Source organism: Alosa sapidissima, chromosome 22 (genome assembly GCF_018492685.1).
Source record: "Alosa sapidissima isolate fAloSap1 chromosome 22, fAloSap1.pri, whole genome shotgun sequence".
Classification (NCBI taxonomy): domain Eukaryota; kingdom Metazoa; phylum Chordata; class Actinopteri; order Clupeiformes; family Clupeidae; genus Alosa; species Alosa sapidissima.
Genome location: NC_055978.1, coordinates 14,015,806 through 14,032,661, shown reverse-complemented (window position 1 = coordinate 14,032,661; position 16,856 = coordinate 14,015,806). Strand labels below are relative to the sequence as shown.

General features: G+C 45.4%; 1 protein-coding gene across 2 annotated transcripts in view; it reads right to left on the bottom strand.

Annotated features, from left to right (window-relative positions):
- The window catches only part of frs2a (fibroblast growth factor receptor substrate 2a), a 49,018-nt gene that overhangs the window by 12,265 nt on the left and 19,897 nt on the right, over positions 1 to 16,856 (bottom strand). The window lies entirely within an intron of this gene.

Genomic DNA, 16,856 nt, shown 5'->3' with positions numbered 1-16,856 from the left:
TGAAACACCTAAGAGGTCTTGGGGAGCAAAGGCCACAGAATGCAAGAAGGAAAGAACCTGTGGCTTAAGAAACAATGTGCAAAAAGAGAGAGAGAGAGAGAGAGAGAGAGAGAGAGAGAGAGAGAGAGAGAGAGAGAGAGAGAGAGAGAGAAAGTGAGAGAGTGTGAGAGAGAGAGTGTGTGGGAGAGAGAGAACAGCGTGATGAGGAAACTGGTATAAAGTCACATGGAGAGGTGCCACAACTTTAAGAGGTGGCCATGAGAGACTGTTTCCAAGAGAGACAAAAAGAGCAAATCAATGAGTAAGTGTGTGTGTGTGCGTGTAAGTGTGTGTGTGTGTGCGTGTAAGTGTGTGTGTGAGGGAGAGAAAGATAGAGAGAGACAGAGACAGAGACAGAGACAGAGACAGAGACAGAGAGAGAGAGAGAGAGAGAGAGAGAGAGAGAGAGAGAGAGAGAGAGAGAGAATGGTTTGAGGCAATATCTGCCCACTCAATCTTTCATAGACACAGAGGGAAGAAGAGAGAAGGAAAAAACCATCTGCCATGGAGCATGTAGTGTTACTCCCACCAAATGTGACCCACTGCGCTTAAAAATGGAACAAGCATCTTCAAATGCAAGAACAATGACCTATATACCACAAACCTAATTTGTAAGTCATTTTGATACTGTACTGGTGATGTTCTTGATCAAGAATATGCCTTGCAACACACAGAGCTGAAGTGCCTGCATTACAAGTGCTTGTGTGTATGCCTGCAGGGGAGAATGTGTGTGCATGTGCATGCATGTGAGTGAGTGGGTGAGTGAACAGGCATGAAAAAGGCAGATGGATAACAGAAGAGAAATGATTGCAATGTGATGGTTGCATCACCTTGTGGTCACCATTAAAGTCTGATAACCTGCCAAGTGTCAAAAGAACAAACAAAAAACAGCAACAACACATTACATTTATATAGCGTTTTTTTTCCTCGAGACTCAAAGCGCGTCACATGGATGGGGGGACCTCACTAGTAACCACCACCAATGTGTAGCACCCACCTGGGTGATGCACGGCAGCCATTATGCGCCAGAACGCTCACCACACACCAGCTTGAGGTGGAGAGTAAGGAAGTGAATGAGCCAATTACAGCGGGGGATGATTAGGGGGCCAGATTGAATGAGCCTGGGTTGGGGTTGGGAATTTAGCCTACTCTTTGCGATAAGTGCCATGGGATCTTTAATGACCGCAGTGAGTCAGGACCTCGGTTTAACGTCTCATCCGAAGGACGGCATCTCCTACAGTGCAGTGTCCCCATCACGGCACTGGGGCATTGGGATCGATCATTTTTGGCCAGAGGGAAGAGTGCCACCACTGGCCACCCACCAACACCTCCCAGGTCTCCCATCCAAGTACTAACCAGGCCCACACCTGCTTAGCTTCAGTAATTCAGCTAAGACAAGGTATCCATTGGTCTGGCTGCTGGCTAAACAAACTCAAATACATTAAATTGCCGGTAGAATTAAACTAGTGGCCATCTTTCCCTGCTCAATCACCATGACAAATAGGAGGGGGCGTTCAACATGATCTCTTCACCATCTCCATGACATTTGTGTACCAAAGCAAAGCTTCTGAGAAAACCCAACCCTGTGTGTTTTCAGTCAGCACTGATACCTGCTTAGGGCAAGGTGCTCAAAAGCTCTACATGAAGCACTGGGGAGGTGTGTGTGGAGCGGAATAGCGATGTCGCCCGACATCAAACTTCGTCTGGCAGTGCCAGCCTGCTGGACGTCACCCGGAGATTAGCCAGGCCTTTGGCGGCTGGGACGGCAGCAGGGGCTGGTAGTGGTGAAGTGGGTTTGCCTTTTGTCTCTCTCTCTCTCTCTCTCTCTCTCTCCTCTTCTCTTCTCTTCCTCTTCCTCTTCCCCTCCCCTCTCTCTCTCTCTCTCTCCCTCCCCCCCCGCCTCCTGACTCTGCCCGGCCAATGAACCCACTGGACTGACTGCTGCTGGCTTTTTTAATTCCGCTCAGATGACAGCAAAAATCCACCATCCCAACCCCCCCCAAACACCACCACCACCGCTGCCTCCACTGCCGTAGTCACCAGCACCACCACACGGGCGCAGCCCCAGTCAGGCAGGGCCAGGCCAGCGGGCAATCACCTGACTTGCAGCCGTGCGCTCTGGGAAATTCCCAAGGCTCCACGCGGAAAGATTGGATTCCGATTCCATCGCCTCTTTTCTCCACCTTTTCATTTAGCAGCCCCGTGCCTCTGCCCTCCTTTCTGTTAGTTCAACTATATGTTCTCTCTCTCTTTCTTTCTTTCTCTCTCTCTCTCTCTCTCTCTGAATGTAAAGTTGAGCTTCAAACCTATTTTACCCCCTTTTACTGCCTTCAACTAAAGGTAGACTAGCAAATACCTACACCAAACAATACCTAATGGCAAGCACGAAAGCCCAGAAAAGTCCAAGAGCTCTTAAAACAAGCAGCACAAGCACAGTGAAGCTGCAACTGTCGATCTAAATGGCTGGTGGTGATGCATACGAGTCCATCCCACGGGAGGGTGGGGGTCAGGCAGTGCAGGGGAGCAGTCTGGGAGGGAAGGGGTTAAGGGCTCGTTGGGGTAGAGCGGTGTGTGCCAGACAGGCCAGGTTGGCTCACACTCTCTTCCCTCAGCTACTCTGCATACTTTCATAATTAATGCAGACGCTGACCACACTGCCGAGAGCACGCACACACACACACACGCACACGCACGCACACACACACACACGCACACACACACACACTCTATTTTTCACCTTTCGCTCTTTGTCTTTTCTCCCTTTATGTATTTCTCGCTCTCACTCCTTTCCCTCCATCTGCCACTTCTCACTCTCTTCTCTCTCTTGCCCGTCTCCCTCGTTCCCTTCTGCCCTTCTAAGTCTCAATTTCTCACCCTCCCTTCACCCTCCTTCCCTCTCTTTTGCCAGTCTACCTCACTCCTCTCGCAGTCTCTTCAGCTTGTATCGCTCTACTTCACCCTCCCTCCCCTTCTCTTTCTCTCCCTCCCTCCCTCCCTCCCTCCCTCTCCCTCTCTCTCTCCTTCTCCCCCTCCCTCTCTCTCCCAGTCTCCTCTGCCCATCCCTGCCTCCAACATAAACAGAATGGGAAGGGGGCCTGTGCCTGGCACTTCTAAGCCATCCCTCTCAGCTCCAGTCCGCGGACCAACGCAAGCAAACATGCTTGCTGGACGCCGAAGGCTGGATGCCGAAACACGTCGAAGTGTATGTTTTTAATCATGTTTGACTTGTAGAATTTGCCCCGTTCAAATAAAGGCATTTTAACCTTTTTTCGATGCACGAGTCGCCTTGGCTTTCCCTCAAGACTTGTGCAAGCAAACATGCCTCCATTTTCTTTTCACACTTGCACTGTGTCAGACAGAGTGCAGCCTTTTCTTCTCTCCCTATATGACGCTCCTCTGCTCGTCTGGGAGACTGGGGGCATGAAGGAGAAAGAGGGGGATAGAGAAAGATGGAGGAGGAGGAGGAGGAGGAGGGTAAAAAAGGGGGATAGAGAATAAGGGGAAAAAAGAGGGAGAAAATTAGCTAAGGAAAGGGAGAGAAAGACAGGCTGAAGGAGAAGGCAGAGAAGGGAAGAGAGAATATTAAAAAAAACAGAAGCAGAGGTATAGGAGAGATGGAGAGAAAGAGAGGTAGAGAGAGAGAGAGAGAGAGAGAAAGAATCAGAGAGGGAGAATGGGAGTTAGAGAGGGAGACGTGTGAAGGGGAGTCCATCAGATAAGGTTGCTGGCGTTGGCTACAGCTGAGGTGGTCAGAAACGGGAGGCGATCTGACCAACGGGACCTGGGCCAGTCCTGGGGGGTGTCGCGGAGAGGAGGTGTGTCTGTGTCTGTGTCTGTGTCTGTGTCTGTGTCTGTGTCTGTGTCTGTGTCTGTGTCTGTGTCTGTGTCTGTGTCTGTGTCTGTGTCTGTGTGAGAGGGCGTTACGTTACGGCAGCACGCCATCAGACACAAACAACCCAGACAGTGGCTGACCCTCTAGCCCACCCGCCCCAATGAAGGATCCTCGCGCTCCTAACATTCCTCTACGCATTCCTGGCCTATTCTTAGCCACAACCCACAGCCTCCTCCACCTCCTACCTCCTCCTCAGACAACCTAACTCCCTCCGCCTCAGGCGGGCAGTGTGACAGGGCACCGTGCCAACATGAGCCCCCAACTGAAAGGAGGGGGCATGGGGGCATGGGGGGTAGTGGAGGGGCACAGAGCTTTGAGGTGCTGCTGGAGGGGTATGATAGAAATAATTCTCAAGAGAGCGGGAAAGGGAAAGCCTGCACTGGTTGTTTGTGTGTTGTTGCATTATGAAATACACAATGTAGTGTTTCCCATACATTGACTTATTTGTGGAGGCCCACCACAATATCAACATTGACCACCACACAATGATTTTACAGGTTGTACTAAATTGTGCTTAAATCTGGTAACATCATAACCACGCTGTGCTGATTTGTTAAAAACTGTTGCATTCAAGTTAATTCTGCAAACCTGCCACCACAAGTAGAATTCAATTCTGTGGGAAACACTGCAATGTGTCTCAAAAAGTGAGAAACCAAATGGAGCTTTAGCTTTCAAGGTTGTCCTTGAAATTTTGAACCTGATCTAACAAAAGGTCAAGCTACGTCCCCGGCACTGCCATGGCATCCCTTTGGCGCCCAAAGTACAACACAGATGTAGGAATTTATTTCTCAAGACATAACAAGGCAAACATTTACACTAGCTCAGCTGTGTATGAAGTGAAAGTTTGAGAAGCCATAAACAAACATGGAGCGAGGAAGTATCTTCATTTTTCCTTTGGGTTATGGTGGTCTACTGGTTGAGGAAATGGAACAACGGAAGGTTGAGAGTTCCATCGATCCCAGAGGCGCCCAACATTGTGTCCCTGTAGTTAGTTCACTGTTAAGTCACTCTAATATTGTCATCTGCTAAATGAAGTGAGTGAGAATAAGGGCAGGCTTCACTCAATGCGTATTTTTTTTAGAGTGCTGGCCTGAATAGTTAGATCACGTAAAGTAGGAGAGAGGCCGCACTACGCATAAATACTTTTATTTGCACAGACGCGTTTCTGACGTGAGCATGAACTTCTCAATTTCAATCTCGTCAGTAGTCATCCCTTCCATTTATTCCAATTGATGAGCAACAAAAACTAACTAAATTAGTATTTATTGTCACATGTTTAAATTGGCAGTTACTATTATATTATATACTTGTTAGTATTATATACTTGGGGCAGCCGTGGCCTACTGGTTAGCGCTTCGGACTTGTAACCAGAGGGTTGCCGGTTCGAACCCCGACCAGTAGGCACGGCTAAAGTCGGCACGGCAAGGCACCTAACCCCCCACTGCTCCCCGAGCGCCGCTGTTGTTGCAGGCAGCTCACTGCGCAGGGATTAGTGTGTGCTTCACCTCACTGTGTGTTCACTGTGTGCTGAGTGTGTTTCACTAATTTACGGATTGGGATAAATGCAGACCAAATTTCCCTCACGGGATAAAAAGAGTATACTTATATATACTTATATATTTCAGCTAAACTCATCTTCGAGAGCGTGCATACCCCCAAGTGGTTGTTTTGTACATTCGCAGCTGTTTTTCCATCGCTCTGAGCTGCCTGTACTACTCTTGGCTGTAGTACACAAACACAATTTGTGTGCATGCAGTTAATATCTGCTAGTGTGCAAATAATATAATTCCCTCATGAGGATGTTTTATCGGGCTCGGAACTATTGACATGATTATAGCTCCATACATCCTCCTTGCCCTGGGCCTTGGGTGAAGACGCCATCTTCCCTGCGCACCCACGCACAAACCACTTGCGTTCAATTACACAGAGAGAGAGAGAGAGAGAGAGAGAGAGAGAGAGAGAGAGAGAGAGAGAGAGAGAGAGAGAGAGAGAGAGAGAGAGAGAGAGAGAGAGAAAAGAAAAATAAGAAATGAAGAGAACAATGAAAAAAAGAAAAACACACATTCAGGCAATGTCGAAACATCAAGGCGTGCTGGAAAAACAAATACTTGAGTGGAAAATGAGATCAGAGTAGTGTGTGTGTGTGTGTGTTTGTGTATGTGTGTGTGTGTGTGTGTGTGTGTGTGTGTGTGTGTGTGTGTGTGTGAGAGAGAGAGAGAGAGTCTGAGAGTGTGTGAGAGAATAGAGAGAGAGAGAAAGAAAGAAAGAAAGAAAGAGATAGGGAGAAAGAATGAACAGTGTTCTTTGGGATTATTTGAGCAATGTGTTTTTCCATCTCACTGCAGAGTATGAACTTGTTTGCTCAACCGTCCTTTTTATGCCTGCAGGGCTATTGAGGATGTGTTCTTCAGAGAGAGAAAGAGAGACACTAAGTCAAGACCAGAGTCATGACCAGAAACGCAGCTCTATGCTCATGACTTCAGATGAACGGAGAAGCCAACCTATTAGATGACTAAGCAATTACAGTAAATAACAACCTAGATCTCACAAAGAGATAAGACCATGACCAACTAACCACATCAGAGCAGAATGCATGAAAAAAAACATCTGGACATCTCAGAGCAAAACATATGTAATGTTATAATTGCAGAAATGAAGTACTTTGTGTCCAAACACAATTTATTGGAAAATTTACTGGATGAAAAACTAGGCATCTTGGCATTGACTTGCAGCAAATCGGTGCTATGTGATAGCGACTTCAAAAACATTACATTACATTATGGTGGTGTACCTCCGCACTGCCGTGAATGTCTGGTTGGCATACATTCATGTGGCAATGCCTATACAATACAATACAATACATAGATTGTAGAGTCGAAAGGAATCTAACTAGTCCAAGTGAACGTTCATACCAAATTTGAAGAACGTGCCTCAAAGAATTTTTCGTATTTGTGAGAATGGGACATACATATGGTCAATGCGACCTTGAGCTTTGACCTCCAAAATCATAATAACTGTTTAAATGGAGAGGCTGCCGGTTTTCATTCGCACTGCTAACAGGAACACTGAGATGATGCAACGCATGTTGATGGAGCACTCACAACGTTGGGCCAAAACATTGCACATAAACTTGTTTGGATTTTTAAAAAGTGAGAAATGGACACTGTACAATAAAAAAAAGTTATTAAGATGGGCATTCCCTTTATGTGGCCTACTAATGTTACAACACTGTCATGTCTGCTAAATACTGAATGAATCAATCAACCATTTTCATGGGCAGATTATGTTACCATCGCATTGACATTAGGGTAGCAGCTATTGAATGTGAAGTAATGTAAAGTTTACTGACAGCTACCATAGCAAAGGCATTTATTATAAAAAAATAAAATAAGCCGCAACTAGCATAGCATAGCTCTACTCAAGTGGAAAATACTCGCGTTTGTCCTGGTTAGGACTACAATCGAATCAGCAATTTTTTCCCCTTAATTAACTTAAGGGTATTTGATCACTTATTACCATGAACATAAAATAATGACTCAGAAGACATTGCTATTTAGGCTGCTGAGGTTTACTGGCAGACTAGAAACTCATGGGATCAGGAAGCGCTCAGGAGAAAAGGACCAGCATGGCTGTTTCCATCCTTCCATCTGTCCAGAAGACATTTATCGTGTGACAGTAGTCAGCTTCTGCAGCCTTCTTGTGCAGTAAATTTAGACAGAAGCTAAATGATTTAGACAGAAGCTGAACAGATTTTTAAAAATGGCACTTCTACTGCCTTGGCTAAATTGGCTATTGTGCTAAGCCAATCAACATGTAAGTCAGTCATGGTTCCTATATGCAGGGAGAAGACCCTACCGCAAAATAGGTGTGGTTAGTATGGTTATAGGAACTGCGGCTAGAGGAACTAGTGTGAAAACGCCTATTCTTGAGATGGCGTTCACAAGAAAGGGATTTTCAATGTCAGTGTCCTTGACCTTCAACCTCCAAAATCAAATCAGTTAATCTTTGAGTCCAATTGAAAATTTGTACCAAATTTGAAGCACGTGCCTTGAGACATTGAGATATCGTTTTTCAAGAGATCTGAATGAAAAGAAGTAGACAACGCAAAAACATAATGCCTCCGGCAACGGCTAGTGCTAGCGCACAGGCATAAAAACTGCATGCACACACCCTGCTTTTGTACAGCAGAAAGACAAACTAAAACAACTTAAATTATTAAAATGAACACTCAATGAATAAAATGAAAAATGCAACATTATGTCAGCTTGACTTATAGGCACGAGGCAGTCCAAATGTTTGTTAAATGAACTTATGTGCATCACTCACACCCATTTCTTCTAATTCTTAACCATTTATAAGGCATATTGGCTTACTTTAACAATACACATGGGTATGTGTGTGTGTGAGTGTGTGTGTGAGTGAGTGAGTGAGTAGAGAGAAGCAGAGAGAGAGAGAGAGAGAGAGAGAGAGAGAGAGAGAGAGAGAGAGAGAGAGAGAGAGAGAGAGAGAGAGACAGAGACAGAGACAGAGACAGAGACAGAGAAAACCCAACTTGCCATTGCAGAAATAAAAGCCAGCTTGGGGCAGTTAGTAAATCATTGATGTGCATGGTGGATGTAAGAGTTCCCAGAAGACTGACTGTCTCCTACACACAGTAGATGCTGTAGTTGCGCTTCTAAACTGCTAGACCTAGGATAACCACAACCATGGTTTATGGTGTAACTGCAGTAGAACCACAACAAAATGTTCATGCATTAAAAAAAAGGTAACCAAACAACTACAGGATTGGCATGTAAGTGTCAGAGACAGTGTGATAGCAAGAGCGGGGGAGACCGGGTTAGAGAAAGAGAGGTGAAGAGAAAGTATGAGAAATAGGTAGAGAGAGTGTGTGTGTGTGTGTGTGTGTGTGTGTGTGTGTGTGTGTGTGTGTGTGTGTGTGTGTGTGTGTGTGTGTGTGTGTGTGAGTGTGTGAGGGAGGGAAGGATGGAGGGAGAGAGCAAGAGAGAGAGCAAGAGAGAGAGAGAGAGTCAGTCAGGTGATCTCTGCCCCCTCACCGTCTGCATTCCAGCCGGCCAGATTCCAACATCTAGGCGAGCTGATAACTAGAGTCGGAGGGAAAATGCAAAACCTGCTCACCTACCCCCACCCCCCAAACACCTCCCCCACCCACACACACACATACAAAGATAACTCCTTAACACTCATTCTTCTTATATAGGTCCCTCTTATACTTGCACGCTCACACTTACACTGACAAACTGACAAACACACACACACACAAAAACAATGCGCACAAGCACACTGACACACATTCTAGCCTAAAGGTATGCACACACCTTAACACTTGAGGGCAGACAGGAGTTTCTGAGGTTACGATTAGGAGTGACTCCCATCACCATAACACTGGCAAATATTTACCAGCTACGTGACAAGCTGAGCTTACGAAAGCCAATGCACCTAATAGGTAGCCTAGAAATCTAGATGCACCCTAGTGGCAGCAAATGAAATCTCCTTTGGCTTGCAAGCTGGAAAAACCAAACTCTAGTCAGGCCAAACACATCTGGTATGGAGTCGGTGGGCGGGCTTAACATAATGTAAATGTAAATGTAATGTAATGTAATAATGATGGCAGAGTTGCGACGATTCCGCGTGAATTCCCTGCTACTTGAAAACAAAGAAGATGGATCCTGTTGCTGGCGGTGGTCTTTCAAAACGGCTTTGGCCACGATTTGAGTTAAGGTTTTTTTTTTAGGTTGGCAAAAGTTTGATCTACCAACTAGCTCCGCTGGTGGGAAAACGCATGTGACTCATGAGTTGTAGCGCTTTCCTATTGCGTGCAGAGGGAATTTGAAGGACAACAGTTTCTCACCCCTCGGATTGAGCACTGCCAATGGTGAGTTCCCAGACCTAACATCTTGATGTAGGTCTGGCACGTCAGGCTACCTTATAGGCTAAAAGACCCAAAATTCCCCCTTAAACACCCCTGCTACAACACCTTTACTCCAACACAGCCTCAGTAAAAACAGAACTCAAGAGCAGTAAGGACAAGAGACCTTGTTCTTGAGTCCCTGGCTTGGCGGCATTGGCACACACTGTAAAAAGAAAAAAAGTAAAGCAATAGTCCTTGACACTAAAAGATGACGGCAGTCTTCCTTTTGTTGTTTAGCAGTCTTTAGCGGCACTGCTGACAGACTGCATCATAATAGGTTGCCAAGGTGAGGGTGGATGTGAGTGACAAGTAACACAAGAGGAGGAGAAGGTAGAGATAAGAAAAGAGCCCCAACAACAGTCCCAACAGGAGCCATTGCTGAGTTTAAGCTGTATGCCCTATAGGAATGCGACAGCATGAGCGGAAGGTGGAATGCCTGGTAAAAAAAAGGAAAGAAAGAAAGGCAAGGGAGTGAAAGAAGAAAAAAAAAATGCTGGGCAAGTCACCCATGACCTGTGCCACCACACCTCTTCCACCCCCTGAGCGAATCACGAGCTAAACACAACGCGATCGGACGTCTGAGAGGTCACATGGAGCAGGTTCAGGGCCACCAAAGGCTGACCTAGGGTATGTGGACGGACAGACGGACAGACAGGTATGGACACTTGTACTTCAGGCAGCACAGGGTTAAAACTACAGCAAGCACTTTCAGCCATACATATGACATGATTACTGTATCTAACTAGCAACTGGCTAACACAAACACACACAGATGAAATCTGTTCAGGTCACACACAGAGGGACACTCTCTAATCATAACTTTGCAGAAGTTGAGCTCAGTTGGTCTGATGAAGGCCATTTTGAACAAACAATCAAACAAACAAACAAACAGTCAAAGGGAACAAACACGCTTTTGCAACCAGCTCCAGCAGTTACTTGAAACAACAAATGTACAATCCACCATTCTGAACCCTCTCCTTCATGGATGATCATTTGTGTTCATCAGTGGAGCAATCTGCAGTCTCCTTAGATCTAAATAAAAGTCAAATGATGACTCGCTCTGCACAAGCAGGGCATTTTGTAATTGACCTTGCTCTCTGTCACTTCTGATAGCCATTTATGGAGACTTAAGCAAACCCAGCTGACACTGTGCGTTTGGCACGAGGCTCGCCACCAAATTGCCTAACGACTTTAGGAATCCAGACAGAGGCCAAAGGCATGGAGCGAAGACAAGGAAAATTTCACACACACATAAAAGGAACACAAAAAGGTGTGAGTGTGTGTGAGTATGTATAACTGAGTGAGTGAGAGTGTATGTGTACACGAGACTCTGTGTGTGTGTGTGTGAGTCAGAGTATGTGTATTTCTCAGACTAGCTGGCAAGAGGATTCATAATTCCTCCACCCCACTCGCCATCCCAAAAGGAAGCAACTTCACACCCTCTCTTGAGTCATTCAACTCTTCACACCCATCACAGGCCCCTTCCTCACCCGTCCTCCTCCAACAACGCCTCTGATGATCCTGCTCCACTTCAGCAGTCAGCAGTAGTCTCTGACACTCTGGAGGGGAGTCTAGGCTAAGAGCCTCCATACTGTACATCTCCACAGGACTTGGGGCTAAGGAGCTGGGCTAGAATGCAGCAGCCTGAAAAGTTGTGGGTTCAACTCCCTGCTTCCACCGTTGTGCCCTTGAGCAAGGCTGAGGACAGTGGCCCTTGTAATATAATTGACGTGTGTAAGTCGCTTTGGATAAAAGAGTCTGTTAAATGGATAAACGTAAATGTAAAGGGCAGAACACCGTCCCGGTGCCCTGAACCTCAAGCACCCTACGGTGCACTCTGCCACTCTGGGTGTGCGGGTGGCCCCTGGGTGAGTGTGGTGAGGCTGAATGGGTTCTACTCTAAAGGCCTACGCACACGGCCCGGCGACGCAACGGCGATTTGTGGCAGGCGACAGGCAAAATGGAATAGAATCTATTGAAGTGAATGGTGCAATGCAGACAGCAAGTGGAATTACAAGGCGACTGTCGCCGTCGCTCGACCCGTTTCTATTATTCAGGGCGATTTTGATACGTCATAATAGTAAACAGCTGTCTGTCTGACTGAATCGATGGGTGATCGCGTTGCCAGCAGTGTGTGTAGTAAAGCGATTACAGAATTCCACCCTCGCGTTTGACTGTCGTATCGCCCACCGTGTGTGGTGGGCTTAACTCCGGCGTGAGCGACACAACAGGAAGTGCTGCTCAGGCTCATCAGGAATCAGAAGTCTATGATGGCAAAGGTTTGAGTTTCTGCCACTCGTGTCTGCCTCCTGCCGTTCGGCAGACAGGTCACACTGGTGAGACAATTTAAGGCTCATGGTTAATGCCAGTGTTGCTGGAGATGTGGCTGATAGGCATGGATGAAACCAGGGGTACCAAAACTACACCCAACACGAGAGAATTGAGGCCTTCCCTCCTCATGGATGCAATGCGAGGGGTCATGTCATGCCAAATGTAACCCATCTCTTATCATAGAAACTGCGATGTTGGCAACGGTGTTCTACTTAATTGCAAGACGGTTCAAGGTCAGGTCTAGGTAATCTGTAATTAGCAAAAGAAGGTTCCACACAGACTCCGAGCAAGATTATCCAGTGGCCATCTCATCAGGTAATTTCTGCACCATAACCCCACCGATTGAAGGAAGTGTTCTTGCTCTCAAGCGATGTCTTTAAATATCTCAAGGAGCTCAGATATCTGGGCCTGTTCTCAATGATCGAGAGAGAGAGAGAGAGAGAAAGACATGAAGACAGTGAGAACTGAAACTCTAAAAGTTGAGCTGTATTCACTAAGACAATGTAGCACAGCTGAGCCCAGACATATTAAGAGTGTGCTGCACACAGACACCATAGGCATGCGGCTTTTCAATTGCCTGAAATTGTCTGATTCATCAGTCCTGATAAATGATAAACAAACAATCTTAAGACTTTTTTTTCCCCCCATTTGAGCTCTCGCAGATGTATGATGCAAATACCATTCTGCCGATTTCCCTCATTATTCATTGACATAAAAGAAAAATCAAGAAAACACAATCCTGGTTATATATTAGGCTAATATAATGCCCTTGTGCAGAATAGATCAGATAAAAAAAAAACCCTCAAAAGTTTATATTCAAAACACTCCTTCATTATGATTAAAGGGCCTAGGGTGTGGATGGATGTGGAGATGAATTTCTGCACTAGGCAAGTGCTCTCTTCTTCTCCTCCTCCTCCTCCTCTCTTTCTCTCACTCCCTACCCTTGTTTCGCTCCTCGTCCACCCACTCTCCTTTCCAGTTTTCACTGCGCGCTGTGAAAGGCTCGCCGCGTGGCGGCCAATCTCTGACTCACCCTATTTGCATTCTGTTGGGGGTGGGGTGCGGGCGGGGTGGAGGGGGCACGAGGGGTCACTTCGATGTTCGTTTTACATTTGTAAAGGCATTTTGGAATTATATAAGTCTACTACTGGAAACCGTGAGTCAGGGGTGGGCTCCTTTTAAAGGGGCACTGGAGAGTGAGTGAGTGAGAGTGAGAGTGTGTGTGTGTGTGTGTGTGTTGCAGCAATTAGCCGAACACTCGTCATAGGCATCAGCACCAATTTATTTCAGCGTTTAACAACATTAGCCGCTCAACACAGCCTTCCTATTCAGATAGTAATGCTTGGATTTACGACTCGGGAATAAGACAAGCTCTTGTTTTTCTGTGGTGAGAGAGAGAGAGAGAGAGAGAGAGAGAGAGAGAGAGAGAGAGAGAGAGAGAGAGTGTGAGTGAGTGAGAAGGCGAGAGGGAGTTTCTGAACTGAAAAGTAGTCGTTTGTCATCAGAAGCAAATCAACAGCGAAGAGAACTAAATCTCTGGACTGAAGGTCTACAGATATTCACTCTTAAAAGGTGTGGTTCTTTGAAAATTTTAACATAAGATTTCGTTCCGCAACAATTAAAGGTTCTAAAATTCTATGTTGAATTCAATGAACCCACTGACGATACACCTTTAAGGGTTAAAAATAATAACAGGGAGAGGAGGGAACCATGTCTGACTAAGCACAACACTGGATTGGCAGAGTGAAGTCAAGCGGATGGGATTAGCATGAGGCTAGCGCTAGTATTGCCATCGCACCACACCCGAGATAACTATTTCAGGGCCAAGCAGAGGACCTAGTCATCTATCCTGACCCCAAGGAGCCATCCTTGACATGTACAATCAGTGTGATGCTGTTGACTGACAAGGTTCAACACCTGAACTGAAGCGGCTAATGATGTTTAATGCTGAAATAAAGTGCTGCTGATGCCTACAACGACTGTTCAGCTAATTGCTGTGACACACACACACACACACAGAGAAATCACACAGTTGCAAAATAAACATGAAAAGACTTGATGGCTTTAGAGATATGACTCACGTCAACCAGAAAAGAAATCTAGTTTTGCAACTGTTCACATGCCATGGGTTAACCAGTTGCATTCGTGTTTGTTTCATTTTGCTGACAGTTTTCACCAAAGTGATGCACACGCTTGAGGCTATGTGGGAGCCACACCTTAGCTAACACGTACTATTCACGGCCCTGGAAAAGGGTTAAAAATATGACAAATCTGGAGGAGGAAAGTGGGTTTAAAAATACAAACCGACTTTGTGGAGCCCTCTTAATGGGATGGCAGAGACGAGTATCTCCGACCAACATGCAATCAACATACTGCTGGTAGGTCAGAGACACACACCCACTAATTAGGACAAAGATTTACTCCGTGATCTTACCCACTGTCATGAACCCTCCCACGTAGGAGGGAGCCGACGCGGAGCCCGAGGCCGAGGCCTTGTTTTCAGCTGAGCTGCCACTCCTGGTGGGTTAGGACTAAGCGTGTTGGGGTGGGAGTCTCTCTTAAAAGGGGAGGAGGGGGGGGCTCTATTGATTGCAGTCATGCGATGGCAGAGGTTTCACAGACAGAAGGCCGGTTTGTGAGGAATGCTGGGTTAGTTGTTTTGCGCGGTGGAATCAATGCGCCCCCATTCATTTGAAGAGACACTTGGCGCTCGGCACTCAGCCCCAGGTGCAAGTCGCTGTGTGCATGGGTCATAACCACATTTTCCCGGAGGCGAAAGGGGACAAATCATGGCATCAAACTCTGCTGTGTGATATAGACTCGATACCGGTCTACACAATTACATACATGTCTCTCTCAAATTGCAGGCTAAATGATGTCTGAAGTCATTATGCGGTTTCACTGTGTGTACTGAAATTTTGTTTTATCCTATTACTGCATCTTCAGACCATCATTGCAGGCCTGTGGTTTTGTTCGGGCATGATGGTCATTCTTACAGCACAAATAAATGTGTGTTGGGTCACTACAGGCAAACTGCCTGAGCTTCCTTCTTAAGTGATCTTACATAATCTATTAAAGAACTGAATTCAGGGATTTAAAACTACACAGGTGTGCATTACCTTCTGAGAGTTTTAAAGTGGGTGGACAATACACAAGGATAGCCTTGGGGTTAAGTGGACAAATCCACCATTGCACAGACAGCACCGACATTTTTTCACTAGGGCTGTCAAAATAATTAATTAATTTCAGAAAAAATAACTGATTAAAAAAATTAGTGCAGATTAATCGATTCCGTATGACCTTTGACCCCGAGCCGTTCTAGTAGTAAAAATTAGACAGTAAAATGAAGAAGAAAACGTGCTGCCTGGATCATTGATTGGAACATTTACTTTAAAAAAAAGGCCTGATGGTGTCGATAAAAATAAAGTGTTGAAAATAAAGTCCTCTGCAATGTCTGCAGCAAGGAATTTGCATATCACCGGAGTTCATCAACTCTATAGTCGCACATCAATGCAAAGAAATAAGTGTTGACATATTAGGTCATATCATAGATTATTATGCCATTATTTGAACAGTGAAAATAATAATAAAAGAGTTTTTGAACTTTAATGTCACTAATGCTGATTATTCAATGATTCATTTGAATTTAAATATTTAAAATATTCACAGTAAACAGTATATATGCGATTAATTCAGATTAATTAATCACAGAGTATGTAATTAATTAGATTAATTTTTTTAATCTATTGACAGCCCTAGTTTTCACCCACGTGTTGGGATGCAAGTGACTCACGGTCAAAGTCTTGCCCAAGATGTTTTTGTTCCTCCTTTTCTTGCCAGATTGCACTAAAAGTATTTGATCACTTTCCTATTGTATTTTGCATGAAGCCATCACCATTTGTTTTATTAAGAGAAATGGTTCATCATGGCTAATCCACTTTTCTCCTGTGCTTTCTTTTCAGCTGAAGGTTGCTTGCCATGTTTTGCACTGTGTTTTGAAGGAGGTAAGCACATGGACCATGGCACAAGCAACATATTTTGCAAGGTCAAAGGTGACAGATCTTCTCACCATAATCATCACCAACAACCAAATCATAATCAGCATCAACTCCAGCATGAGTGAGGAGAGTGTATTCATATGGAGGGGGGGCTAACATCAAGGAGTTAAGTTAGACTTTGTTTCAATCAGAAGATGGAATTCACAAGGATGCGGTCAGTTAAAGTTAAAGTTGACTGATATTAAGCAGATACTTTTATCCAAAGCGACACGGCATCGAACCCGGACAGACTGATCGTCAGGCTGTGACGTTGCCCCTGCTCCACCATCCTGACATCCATCAGTTTTCAAACCATCAAACAGACAGGCCATCCTTTAGATTGAGAAAATGGTGTAGAGGAATTTGTGGACATCTAACACTTCTCTGATGATTCATCTGTTGATAAACATTTCTCTGACAATAACTCAGATTTCTATCATAATAAAAAATATATTTATTTATTTCTCATATCACTCTTTCAAGAGTTACCATAGCAATGGCACTTCAAGACCACCGTGCAGCAGTCTCTTCAACTCAACTGTACGAGGCAGGAGAGGATCAGGACAGTGATGGCCACCACTGCTTTCTAAAGTAAACGGAGAGTGTGGGAGTGGATAAGAGCTCATCA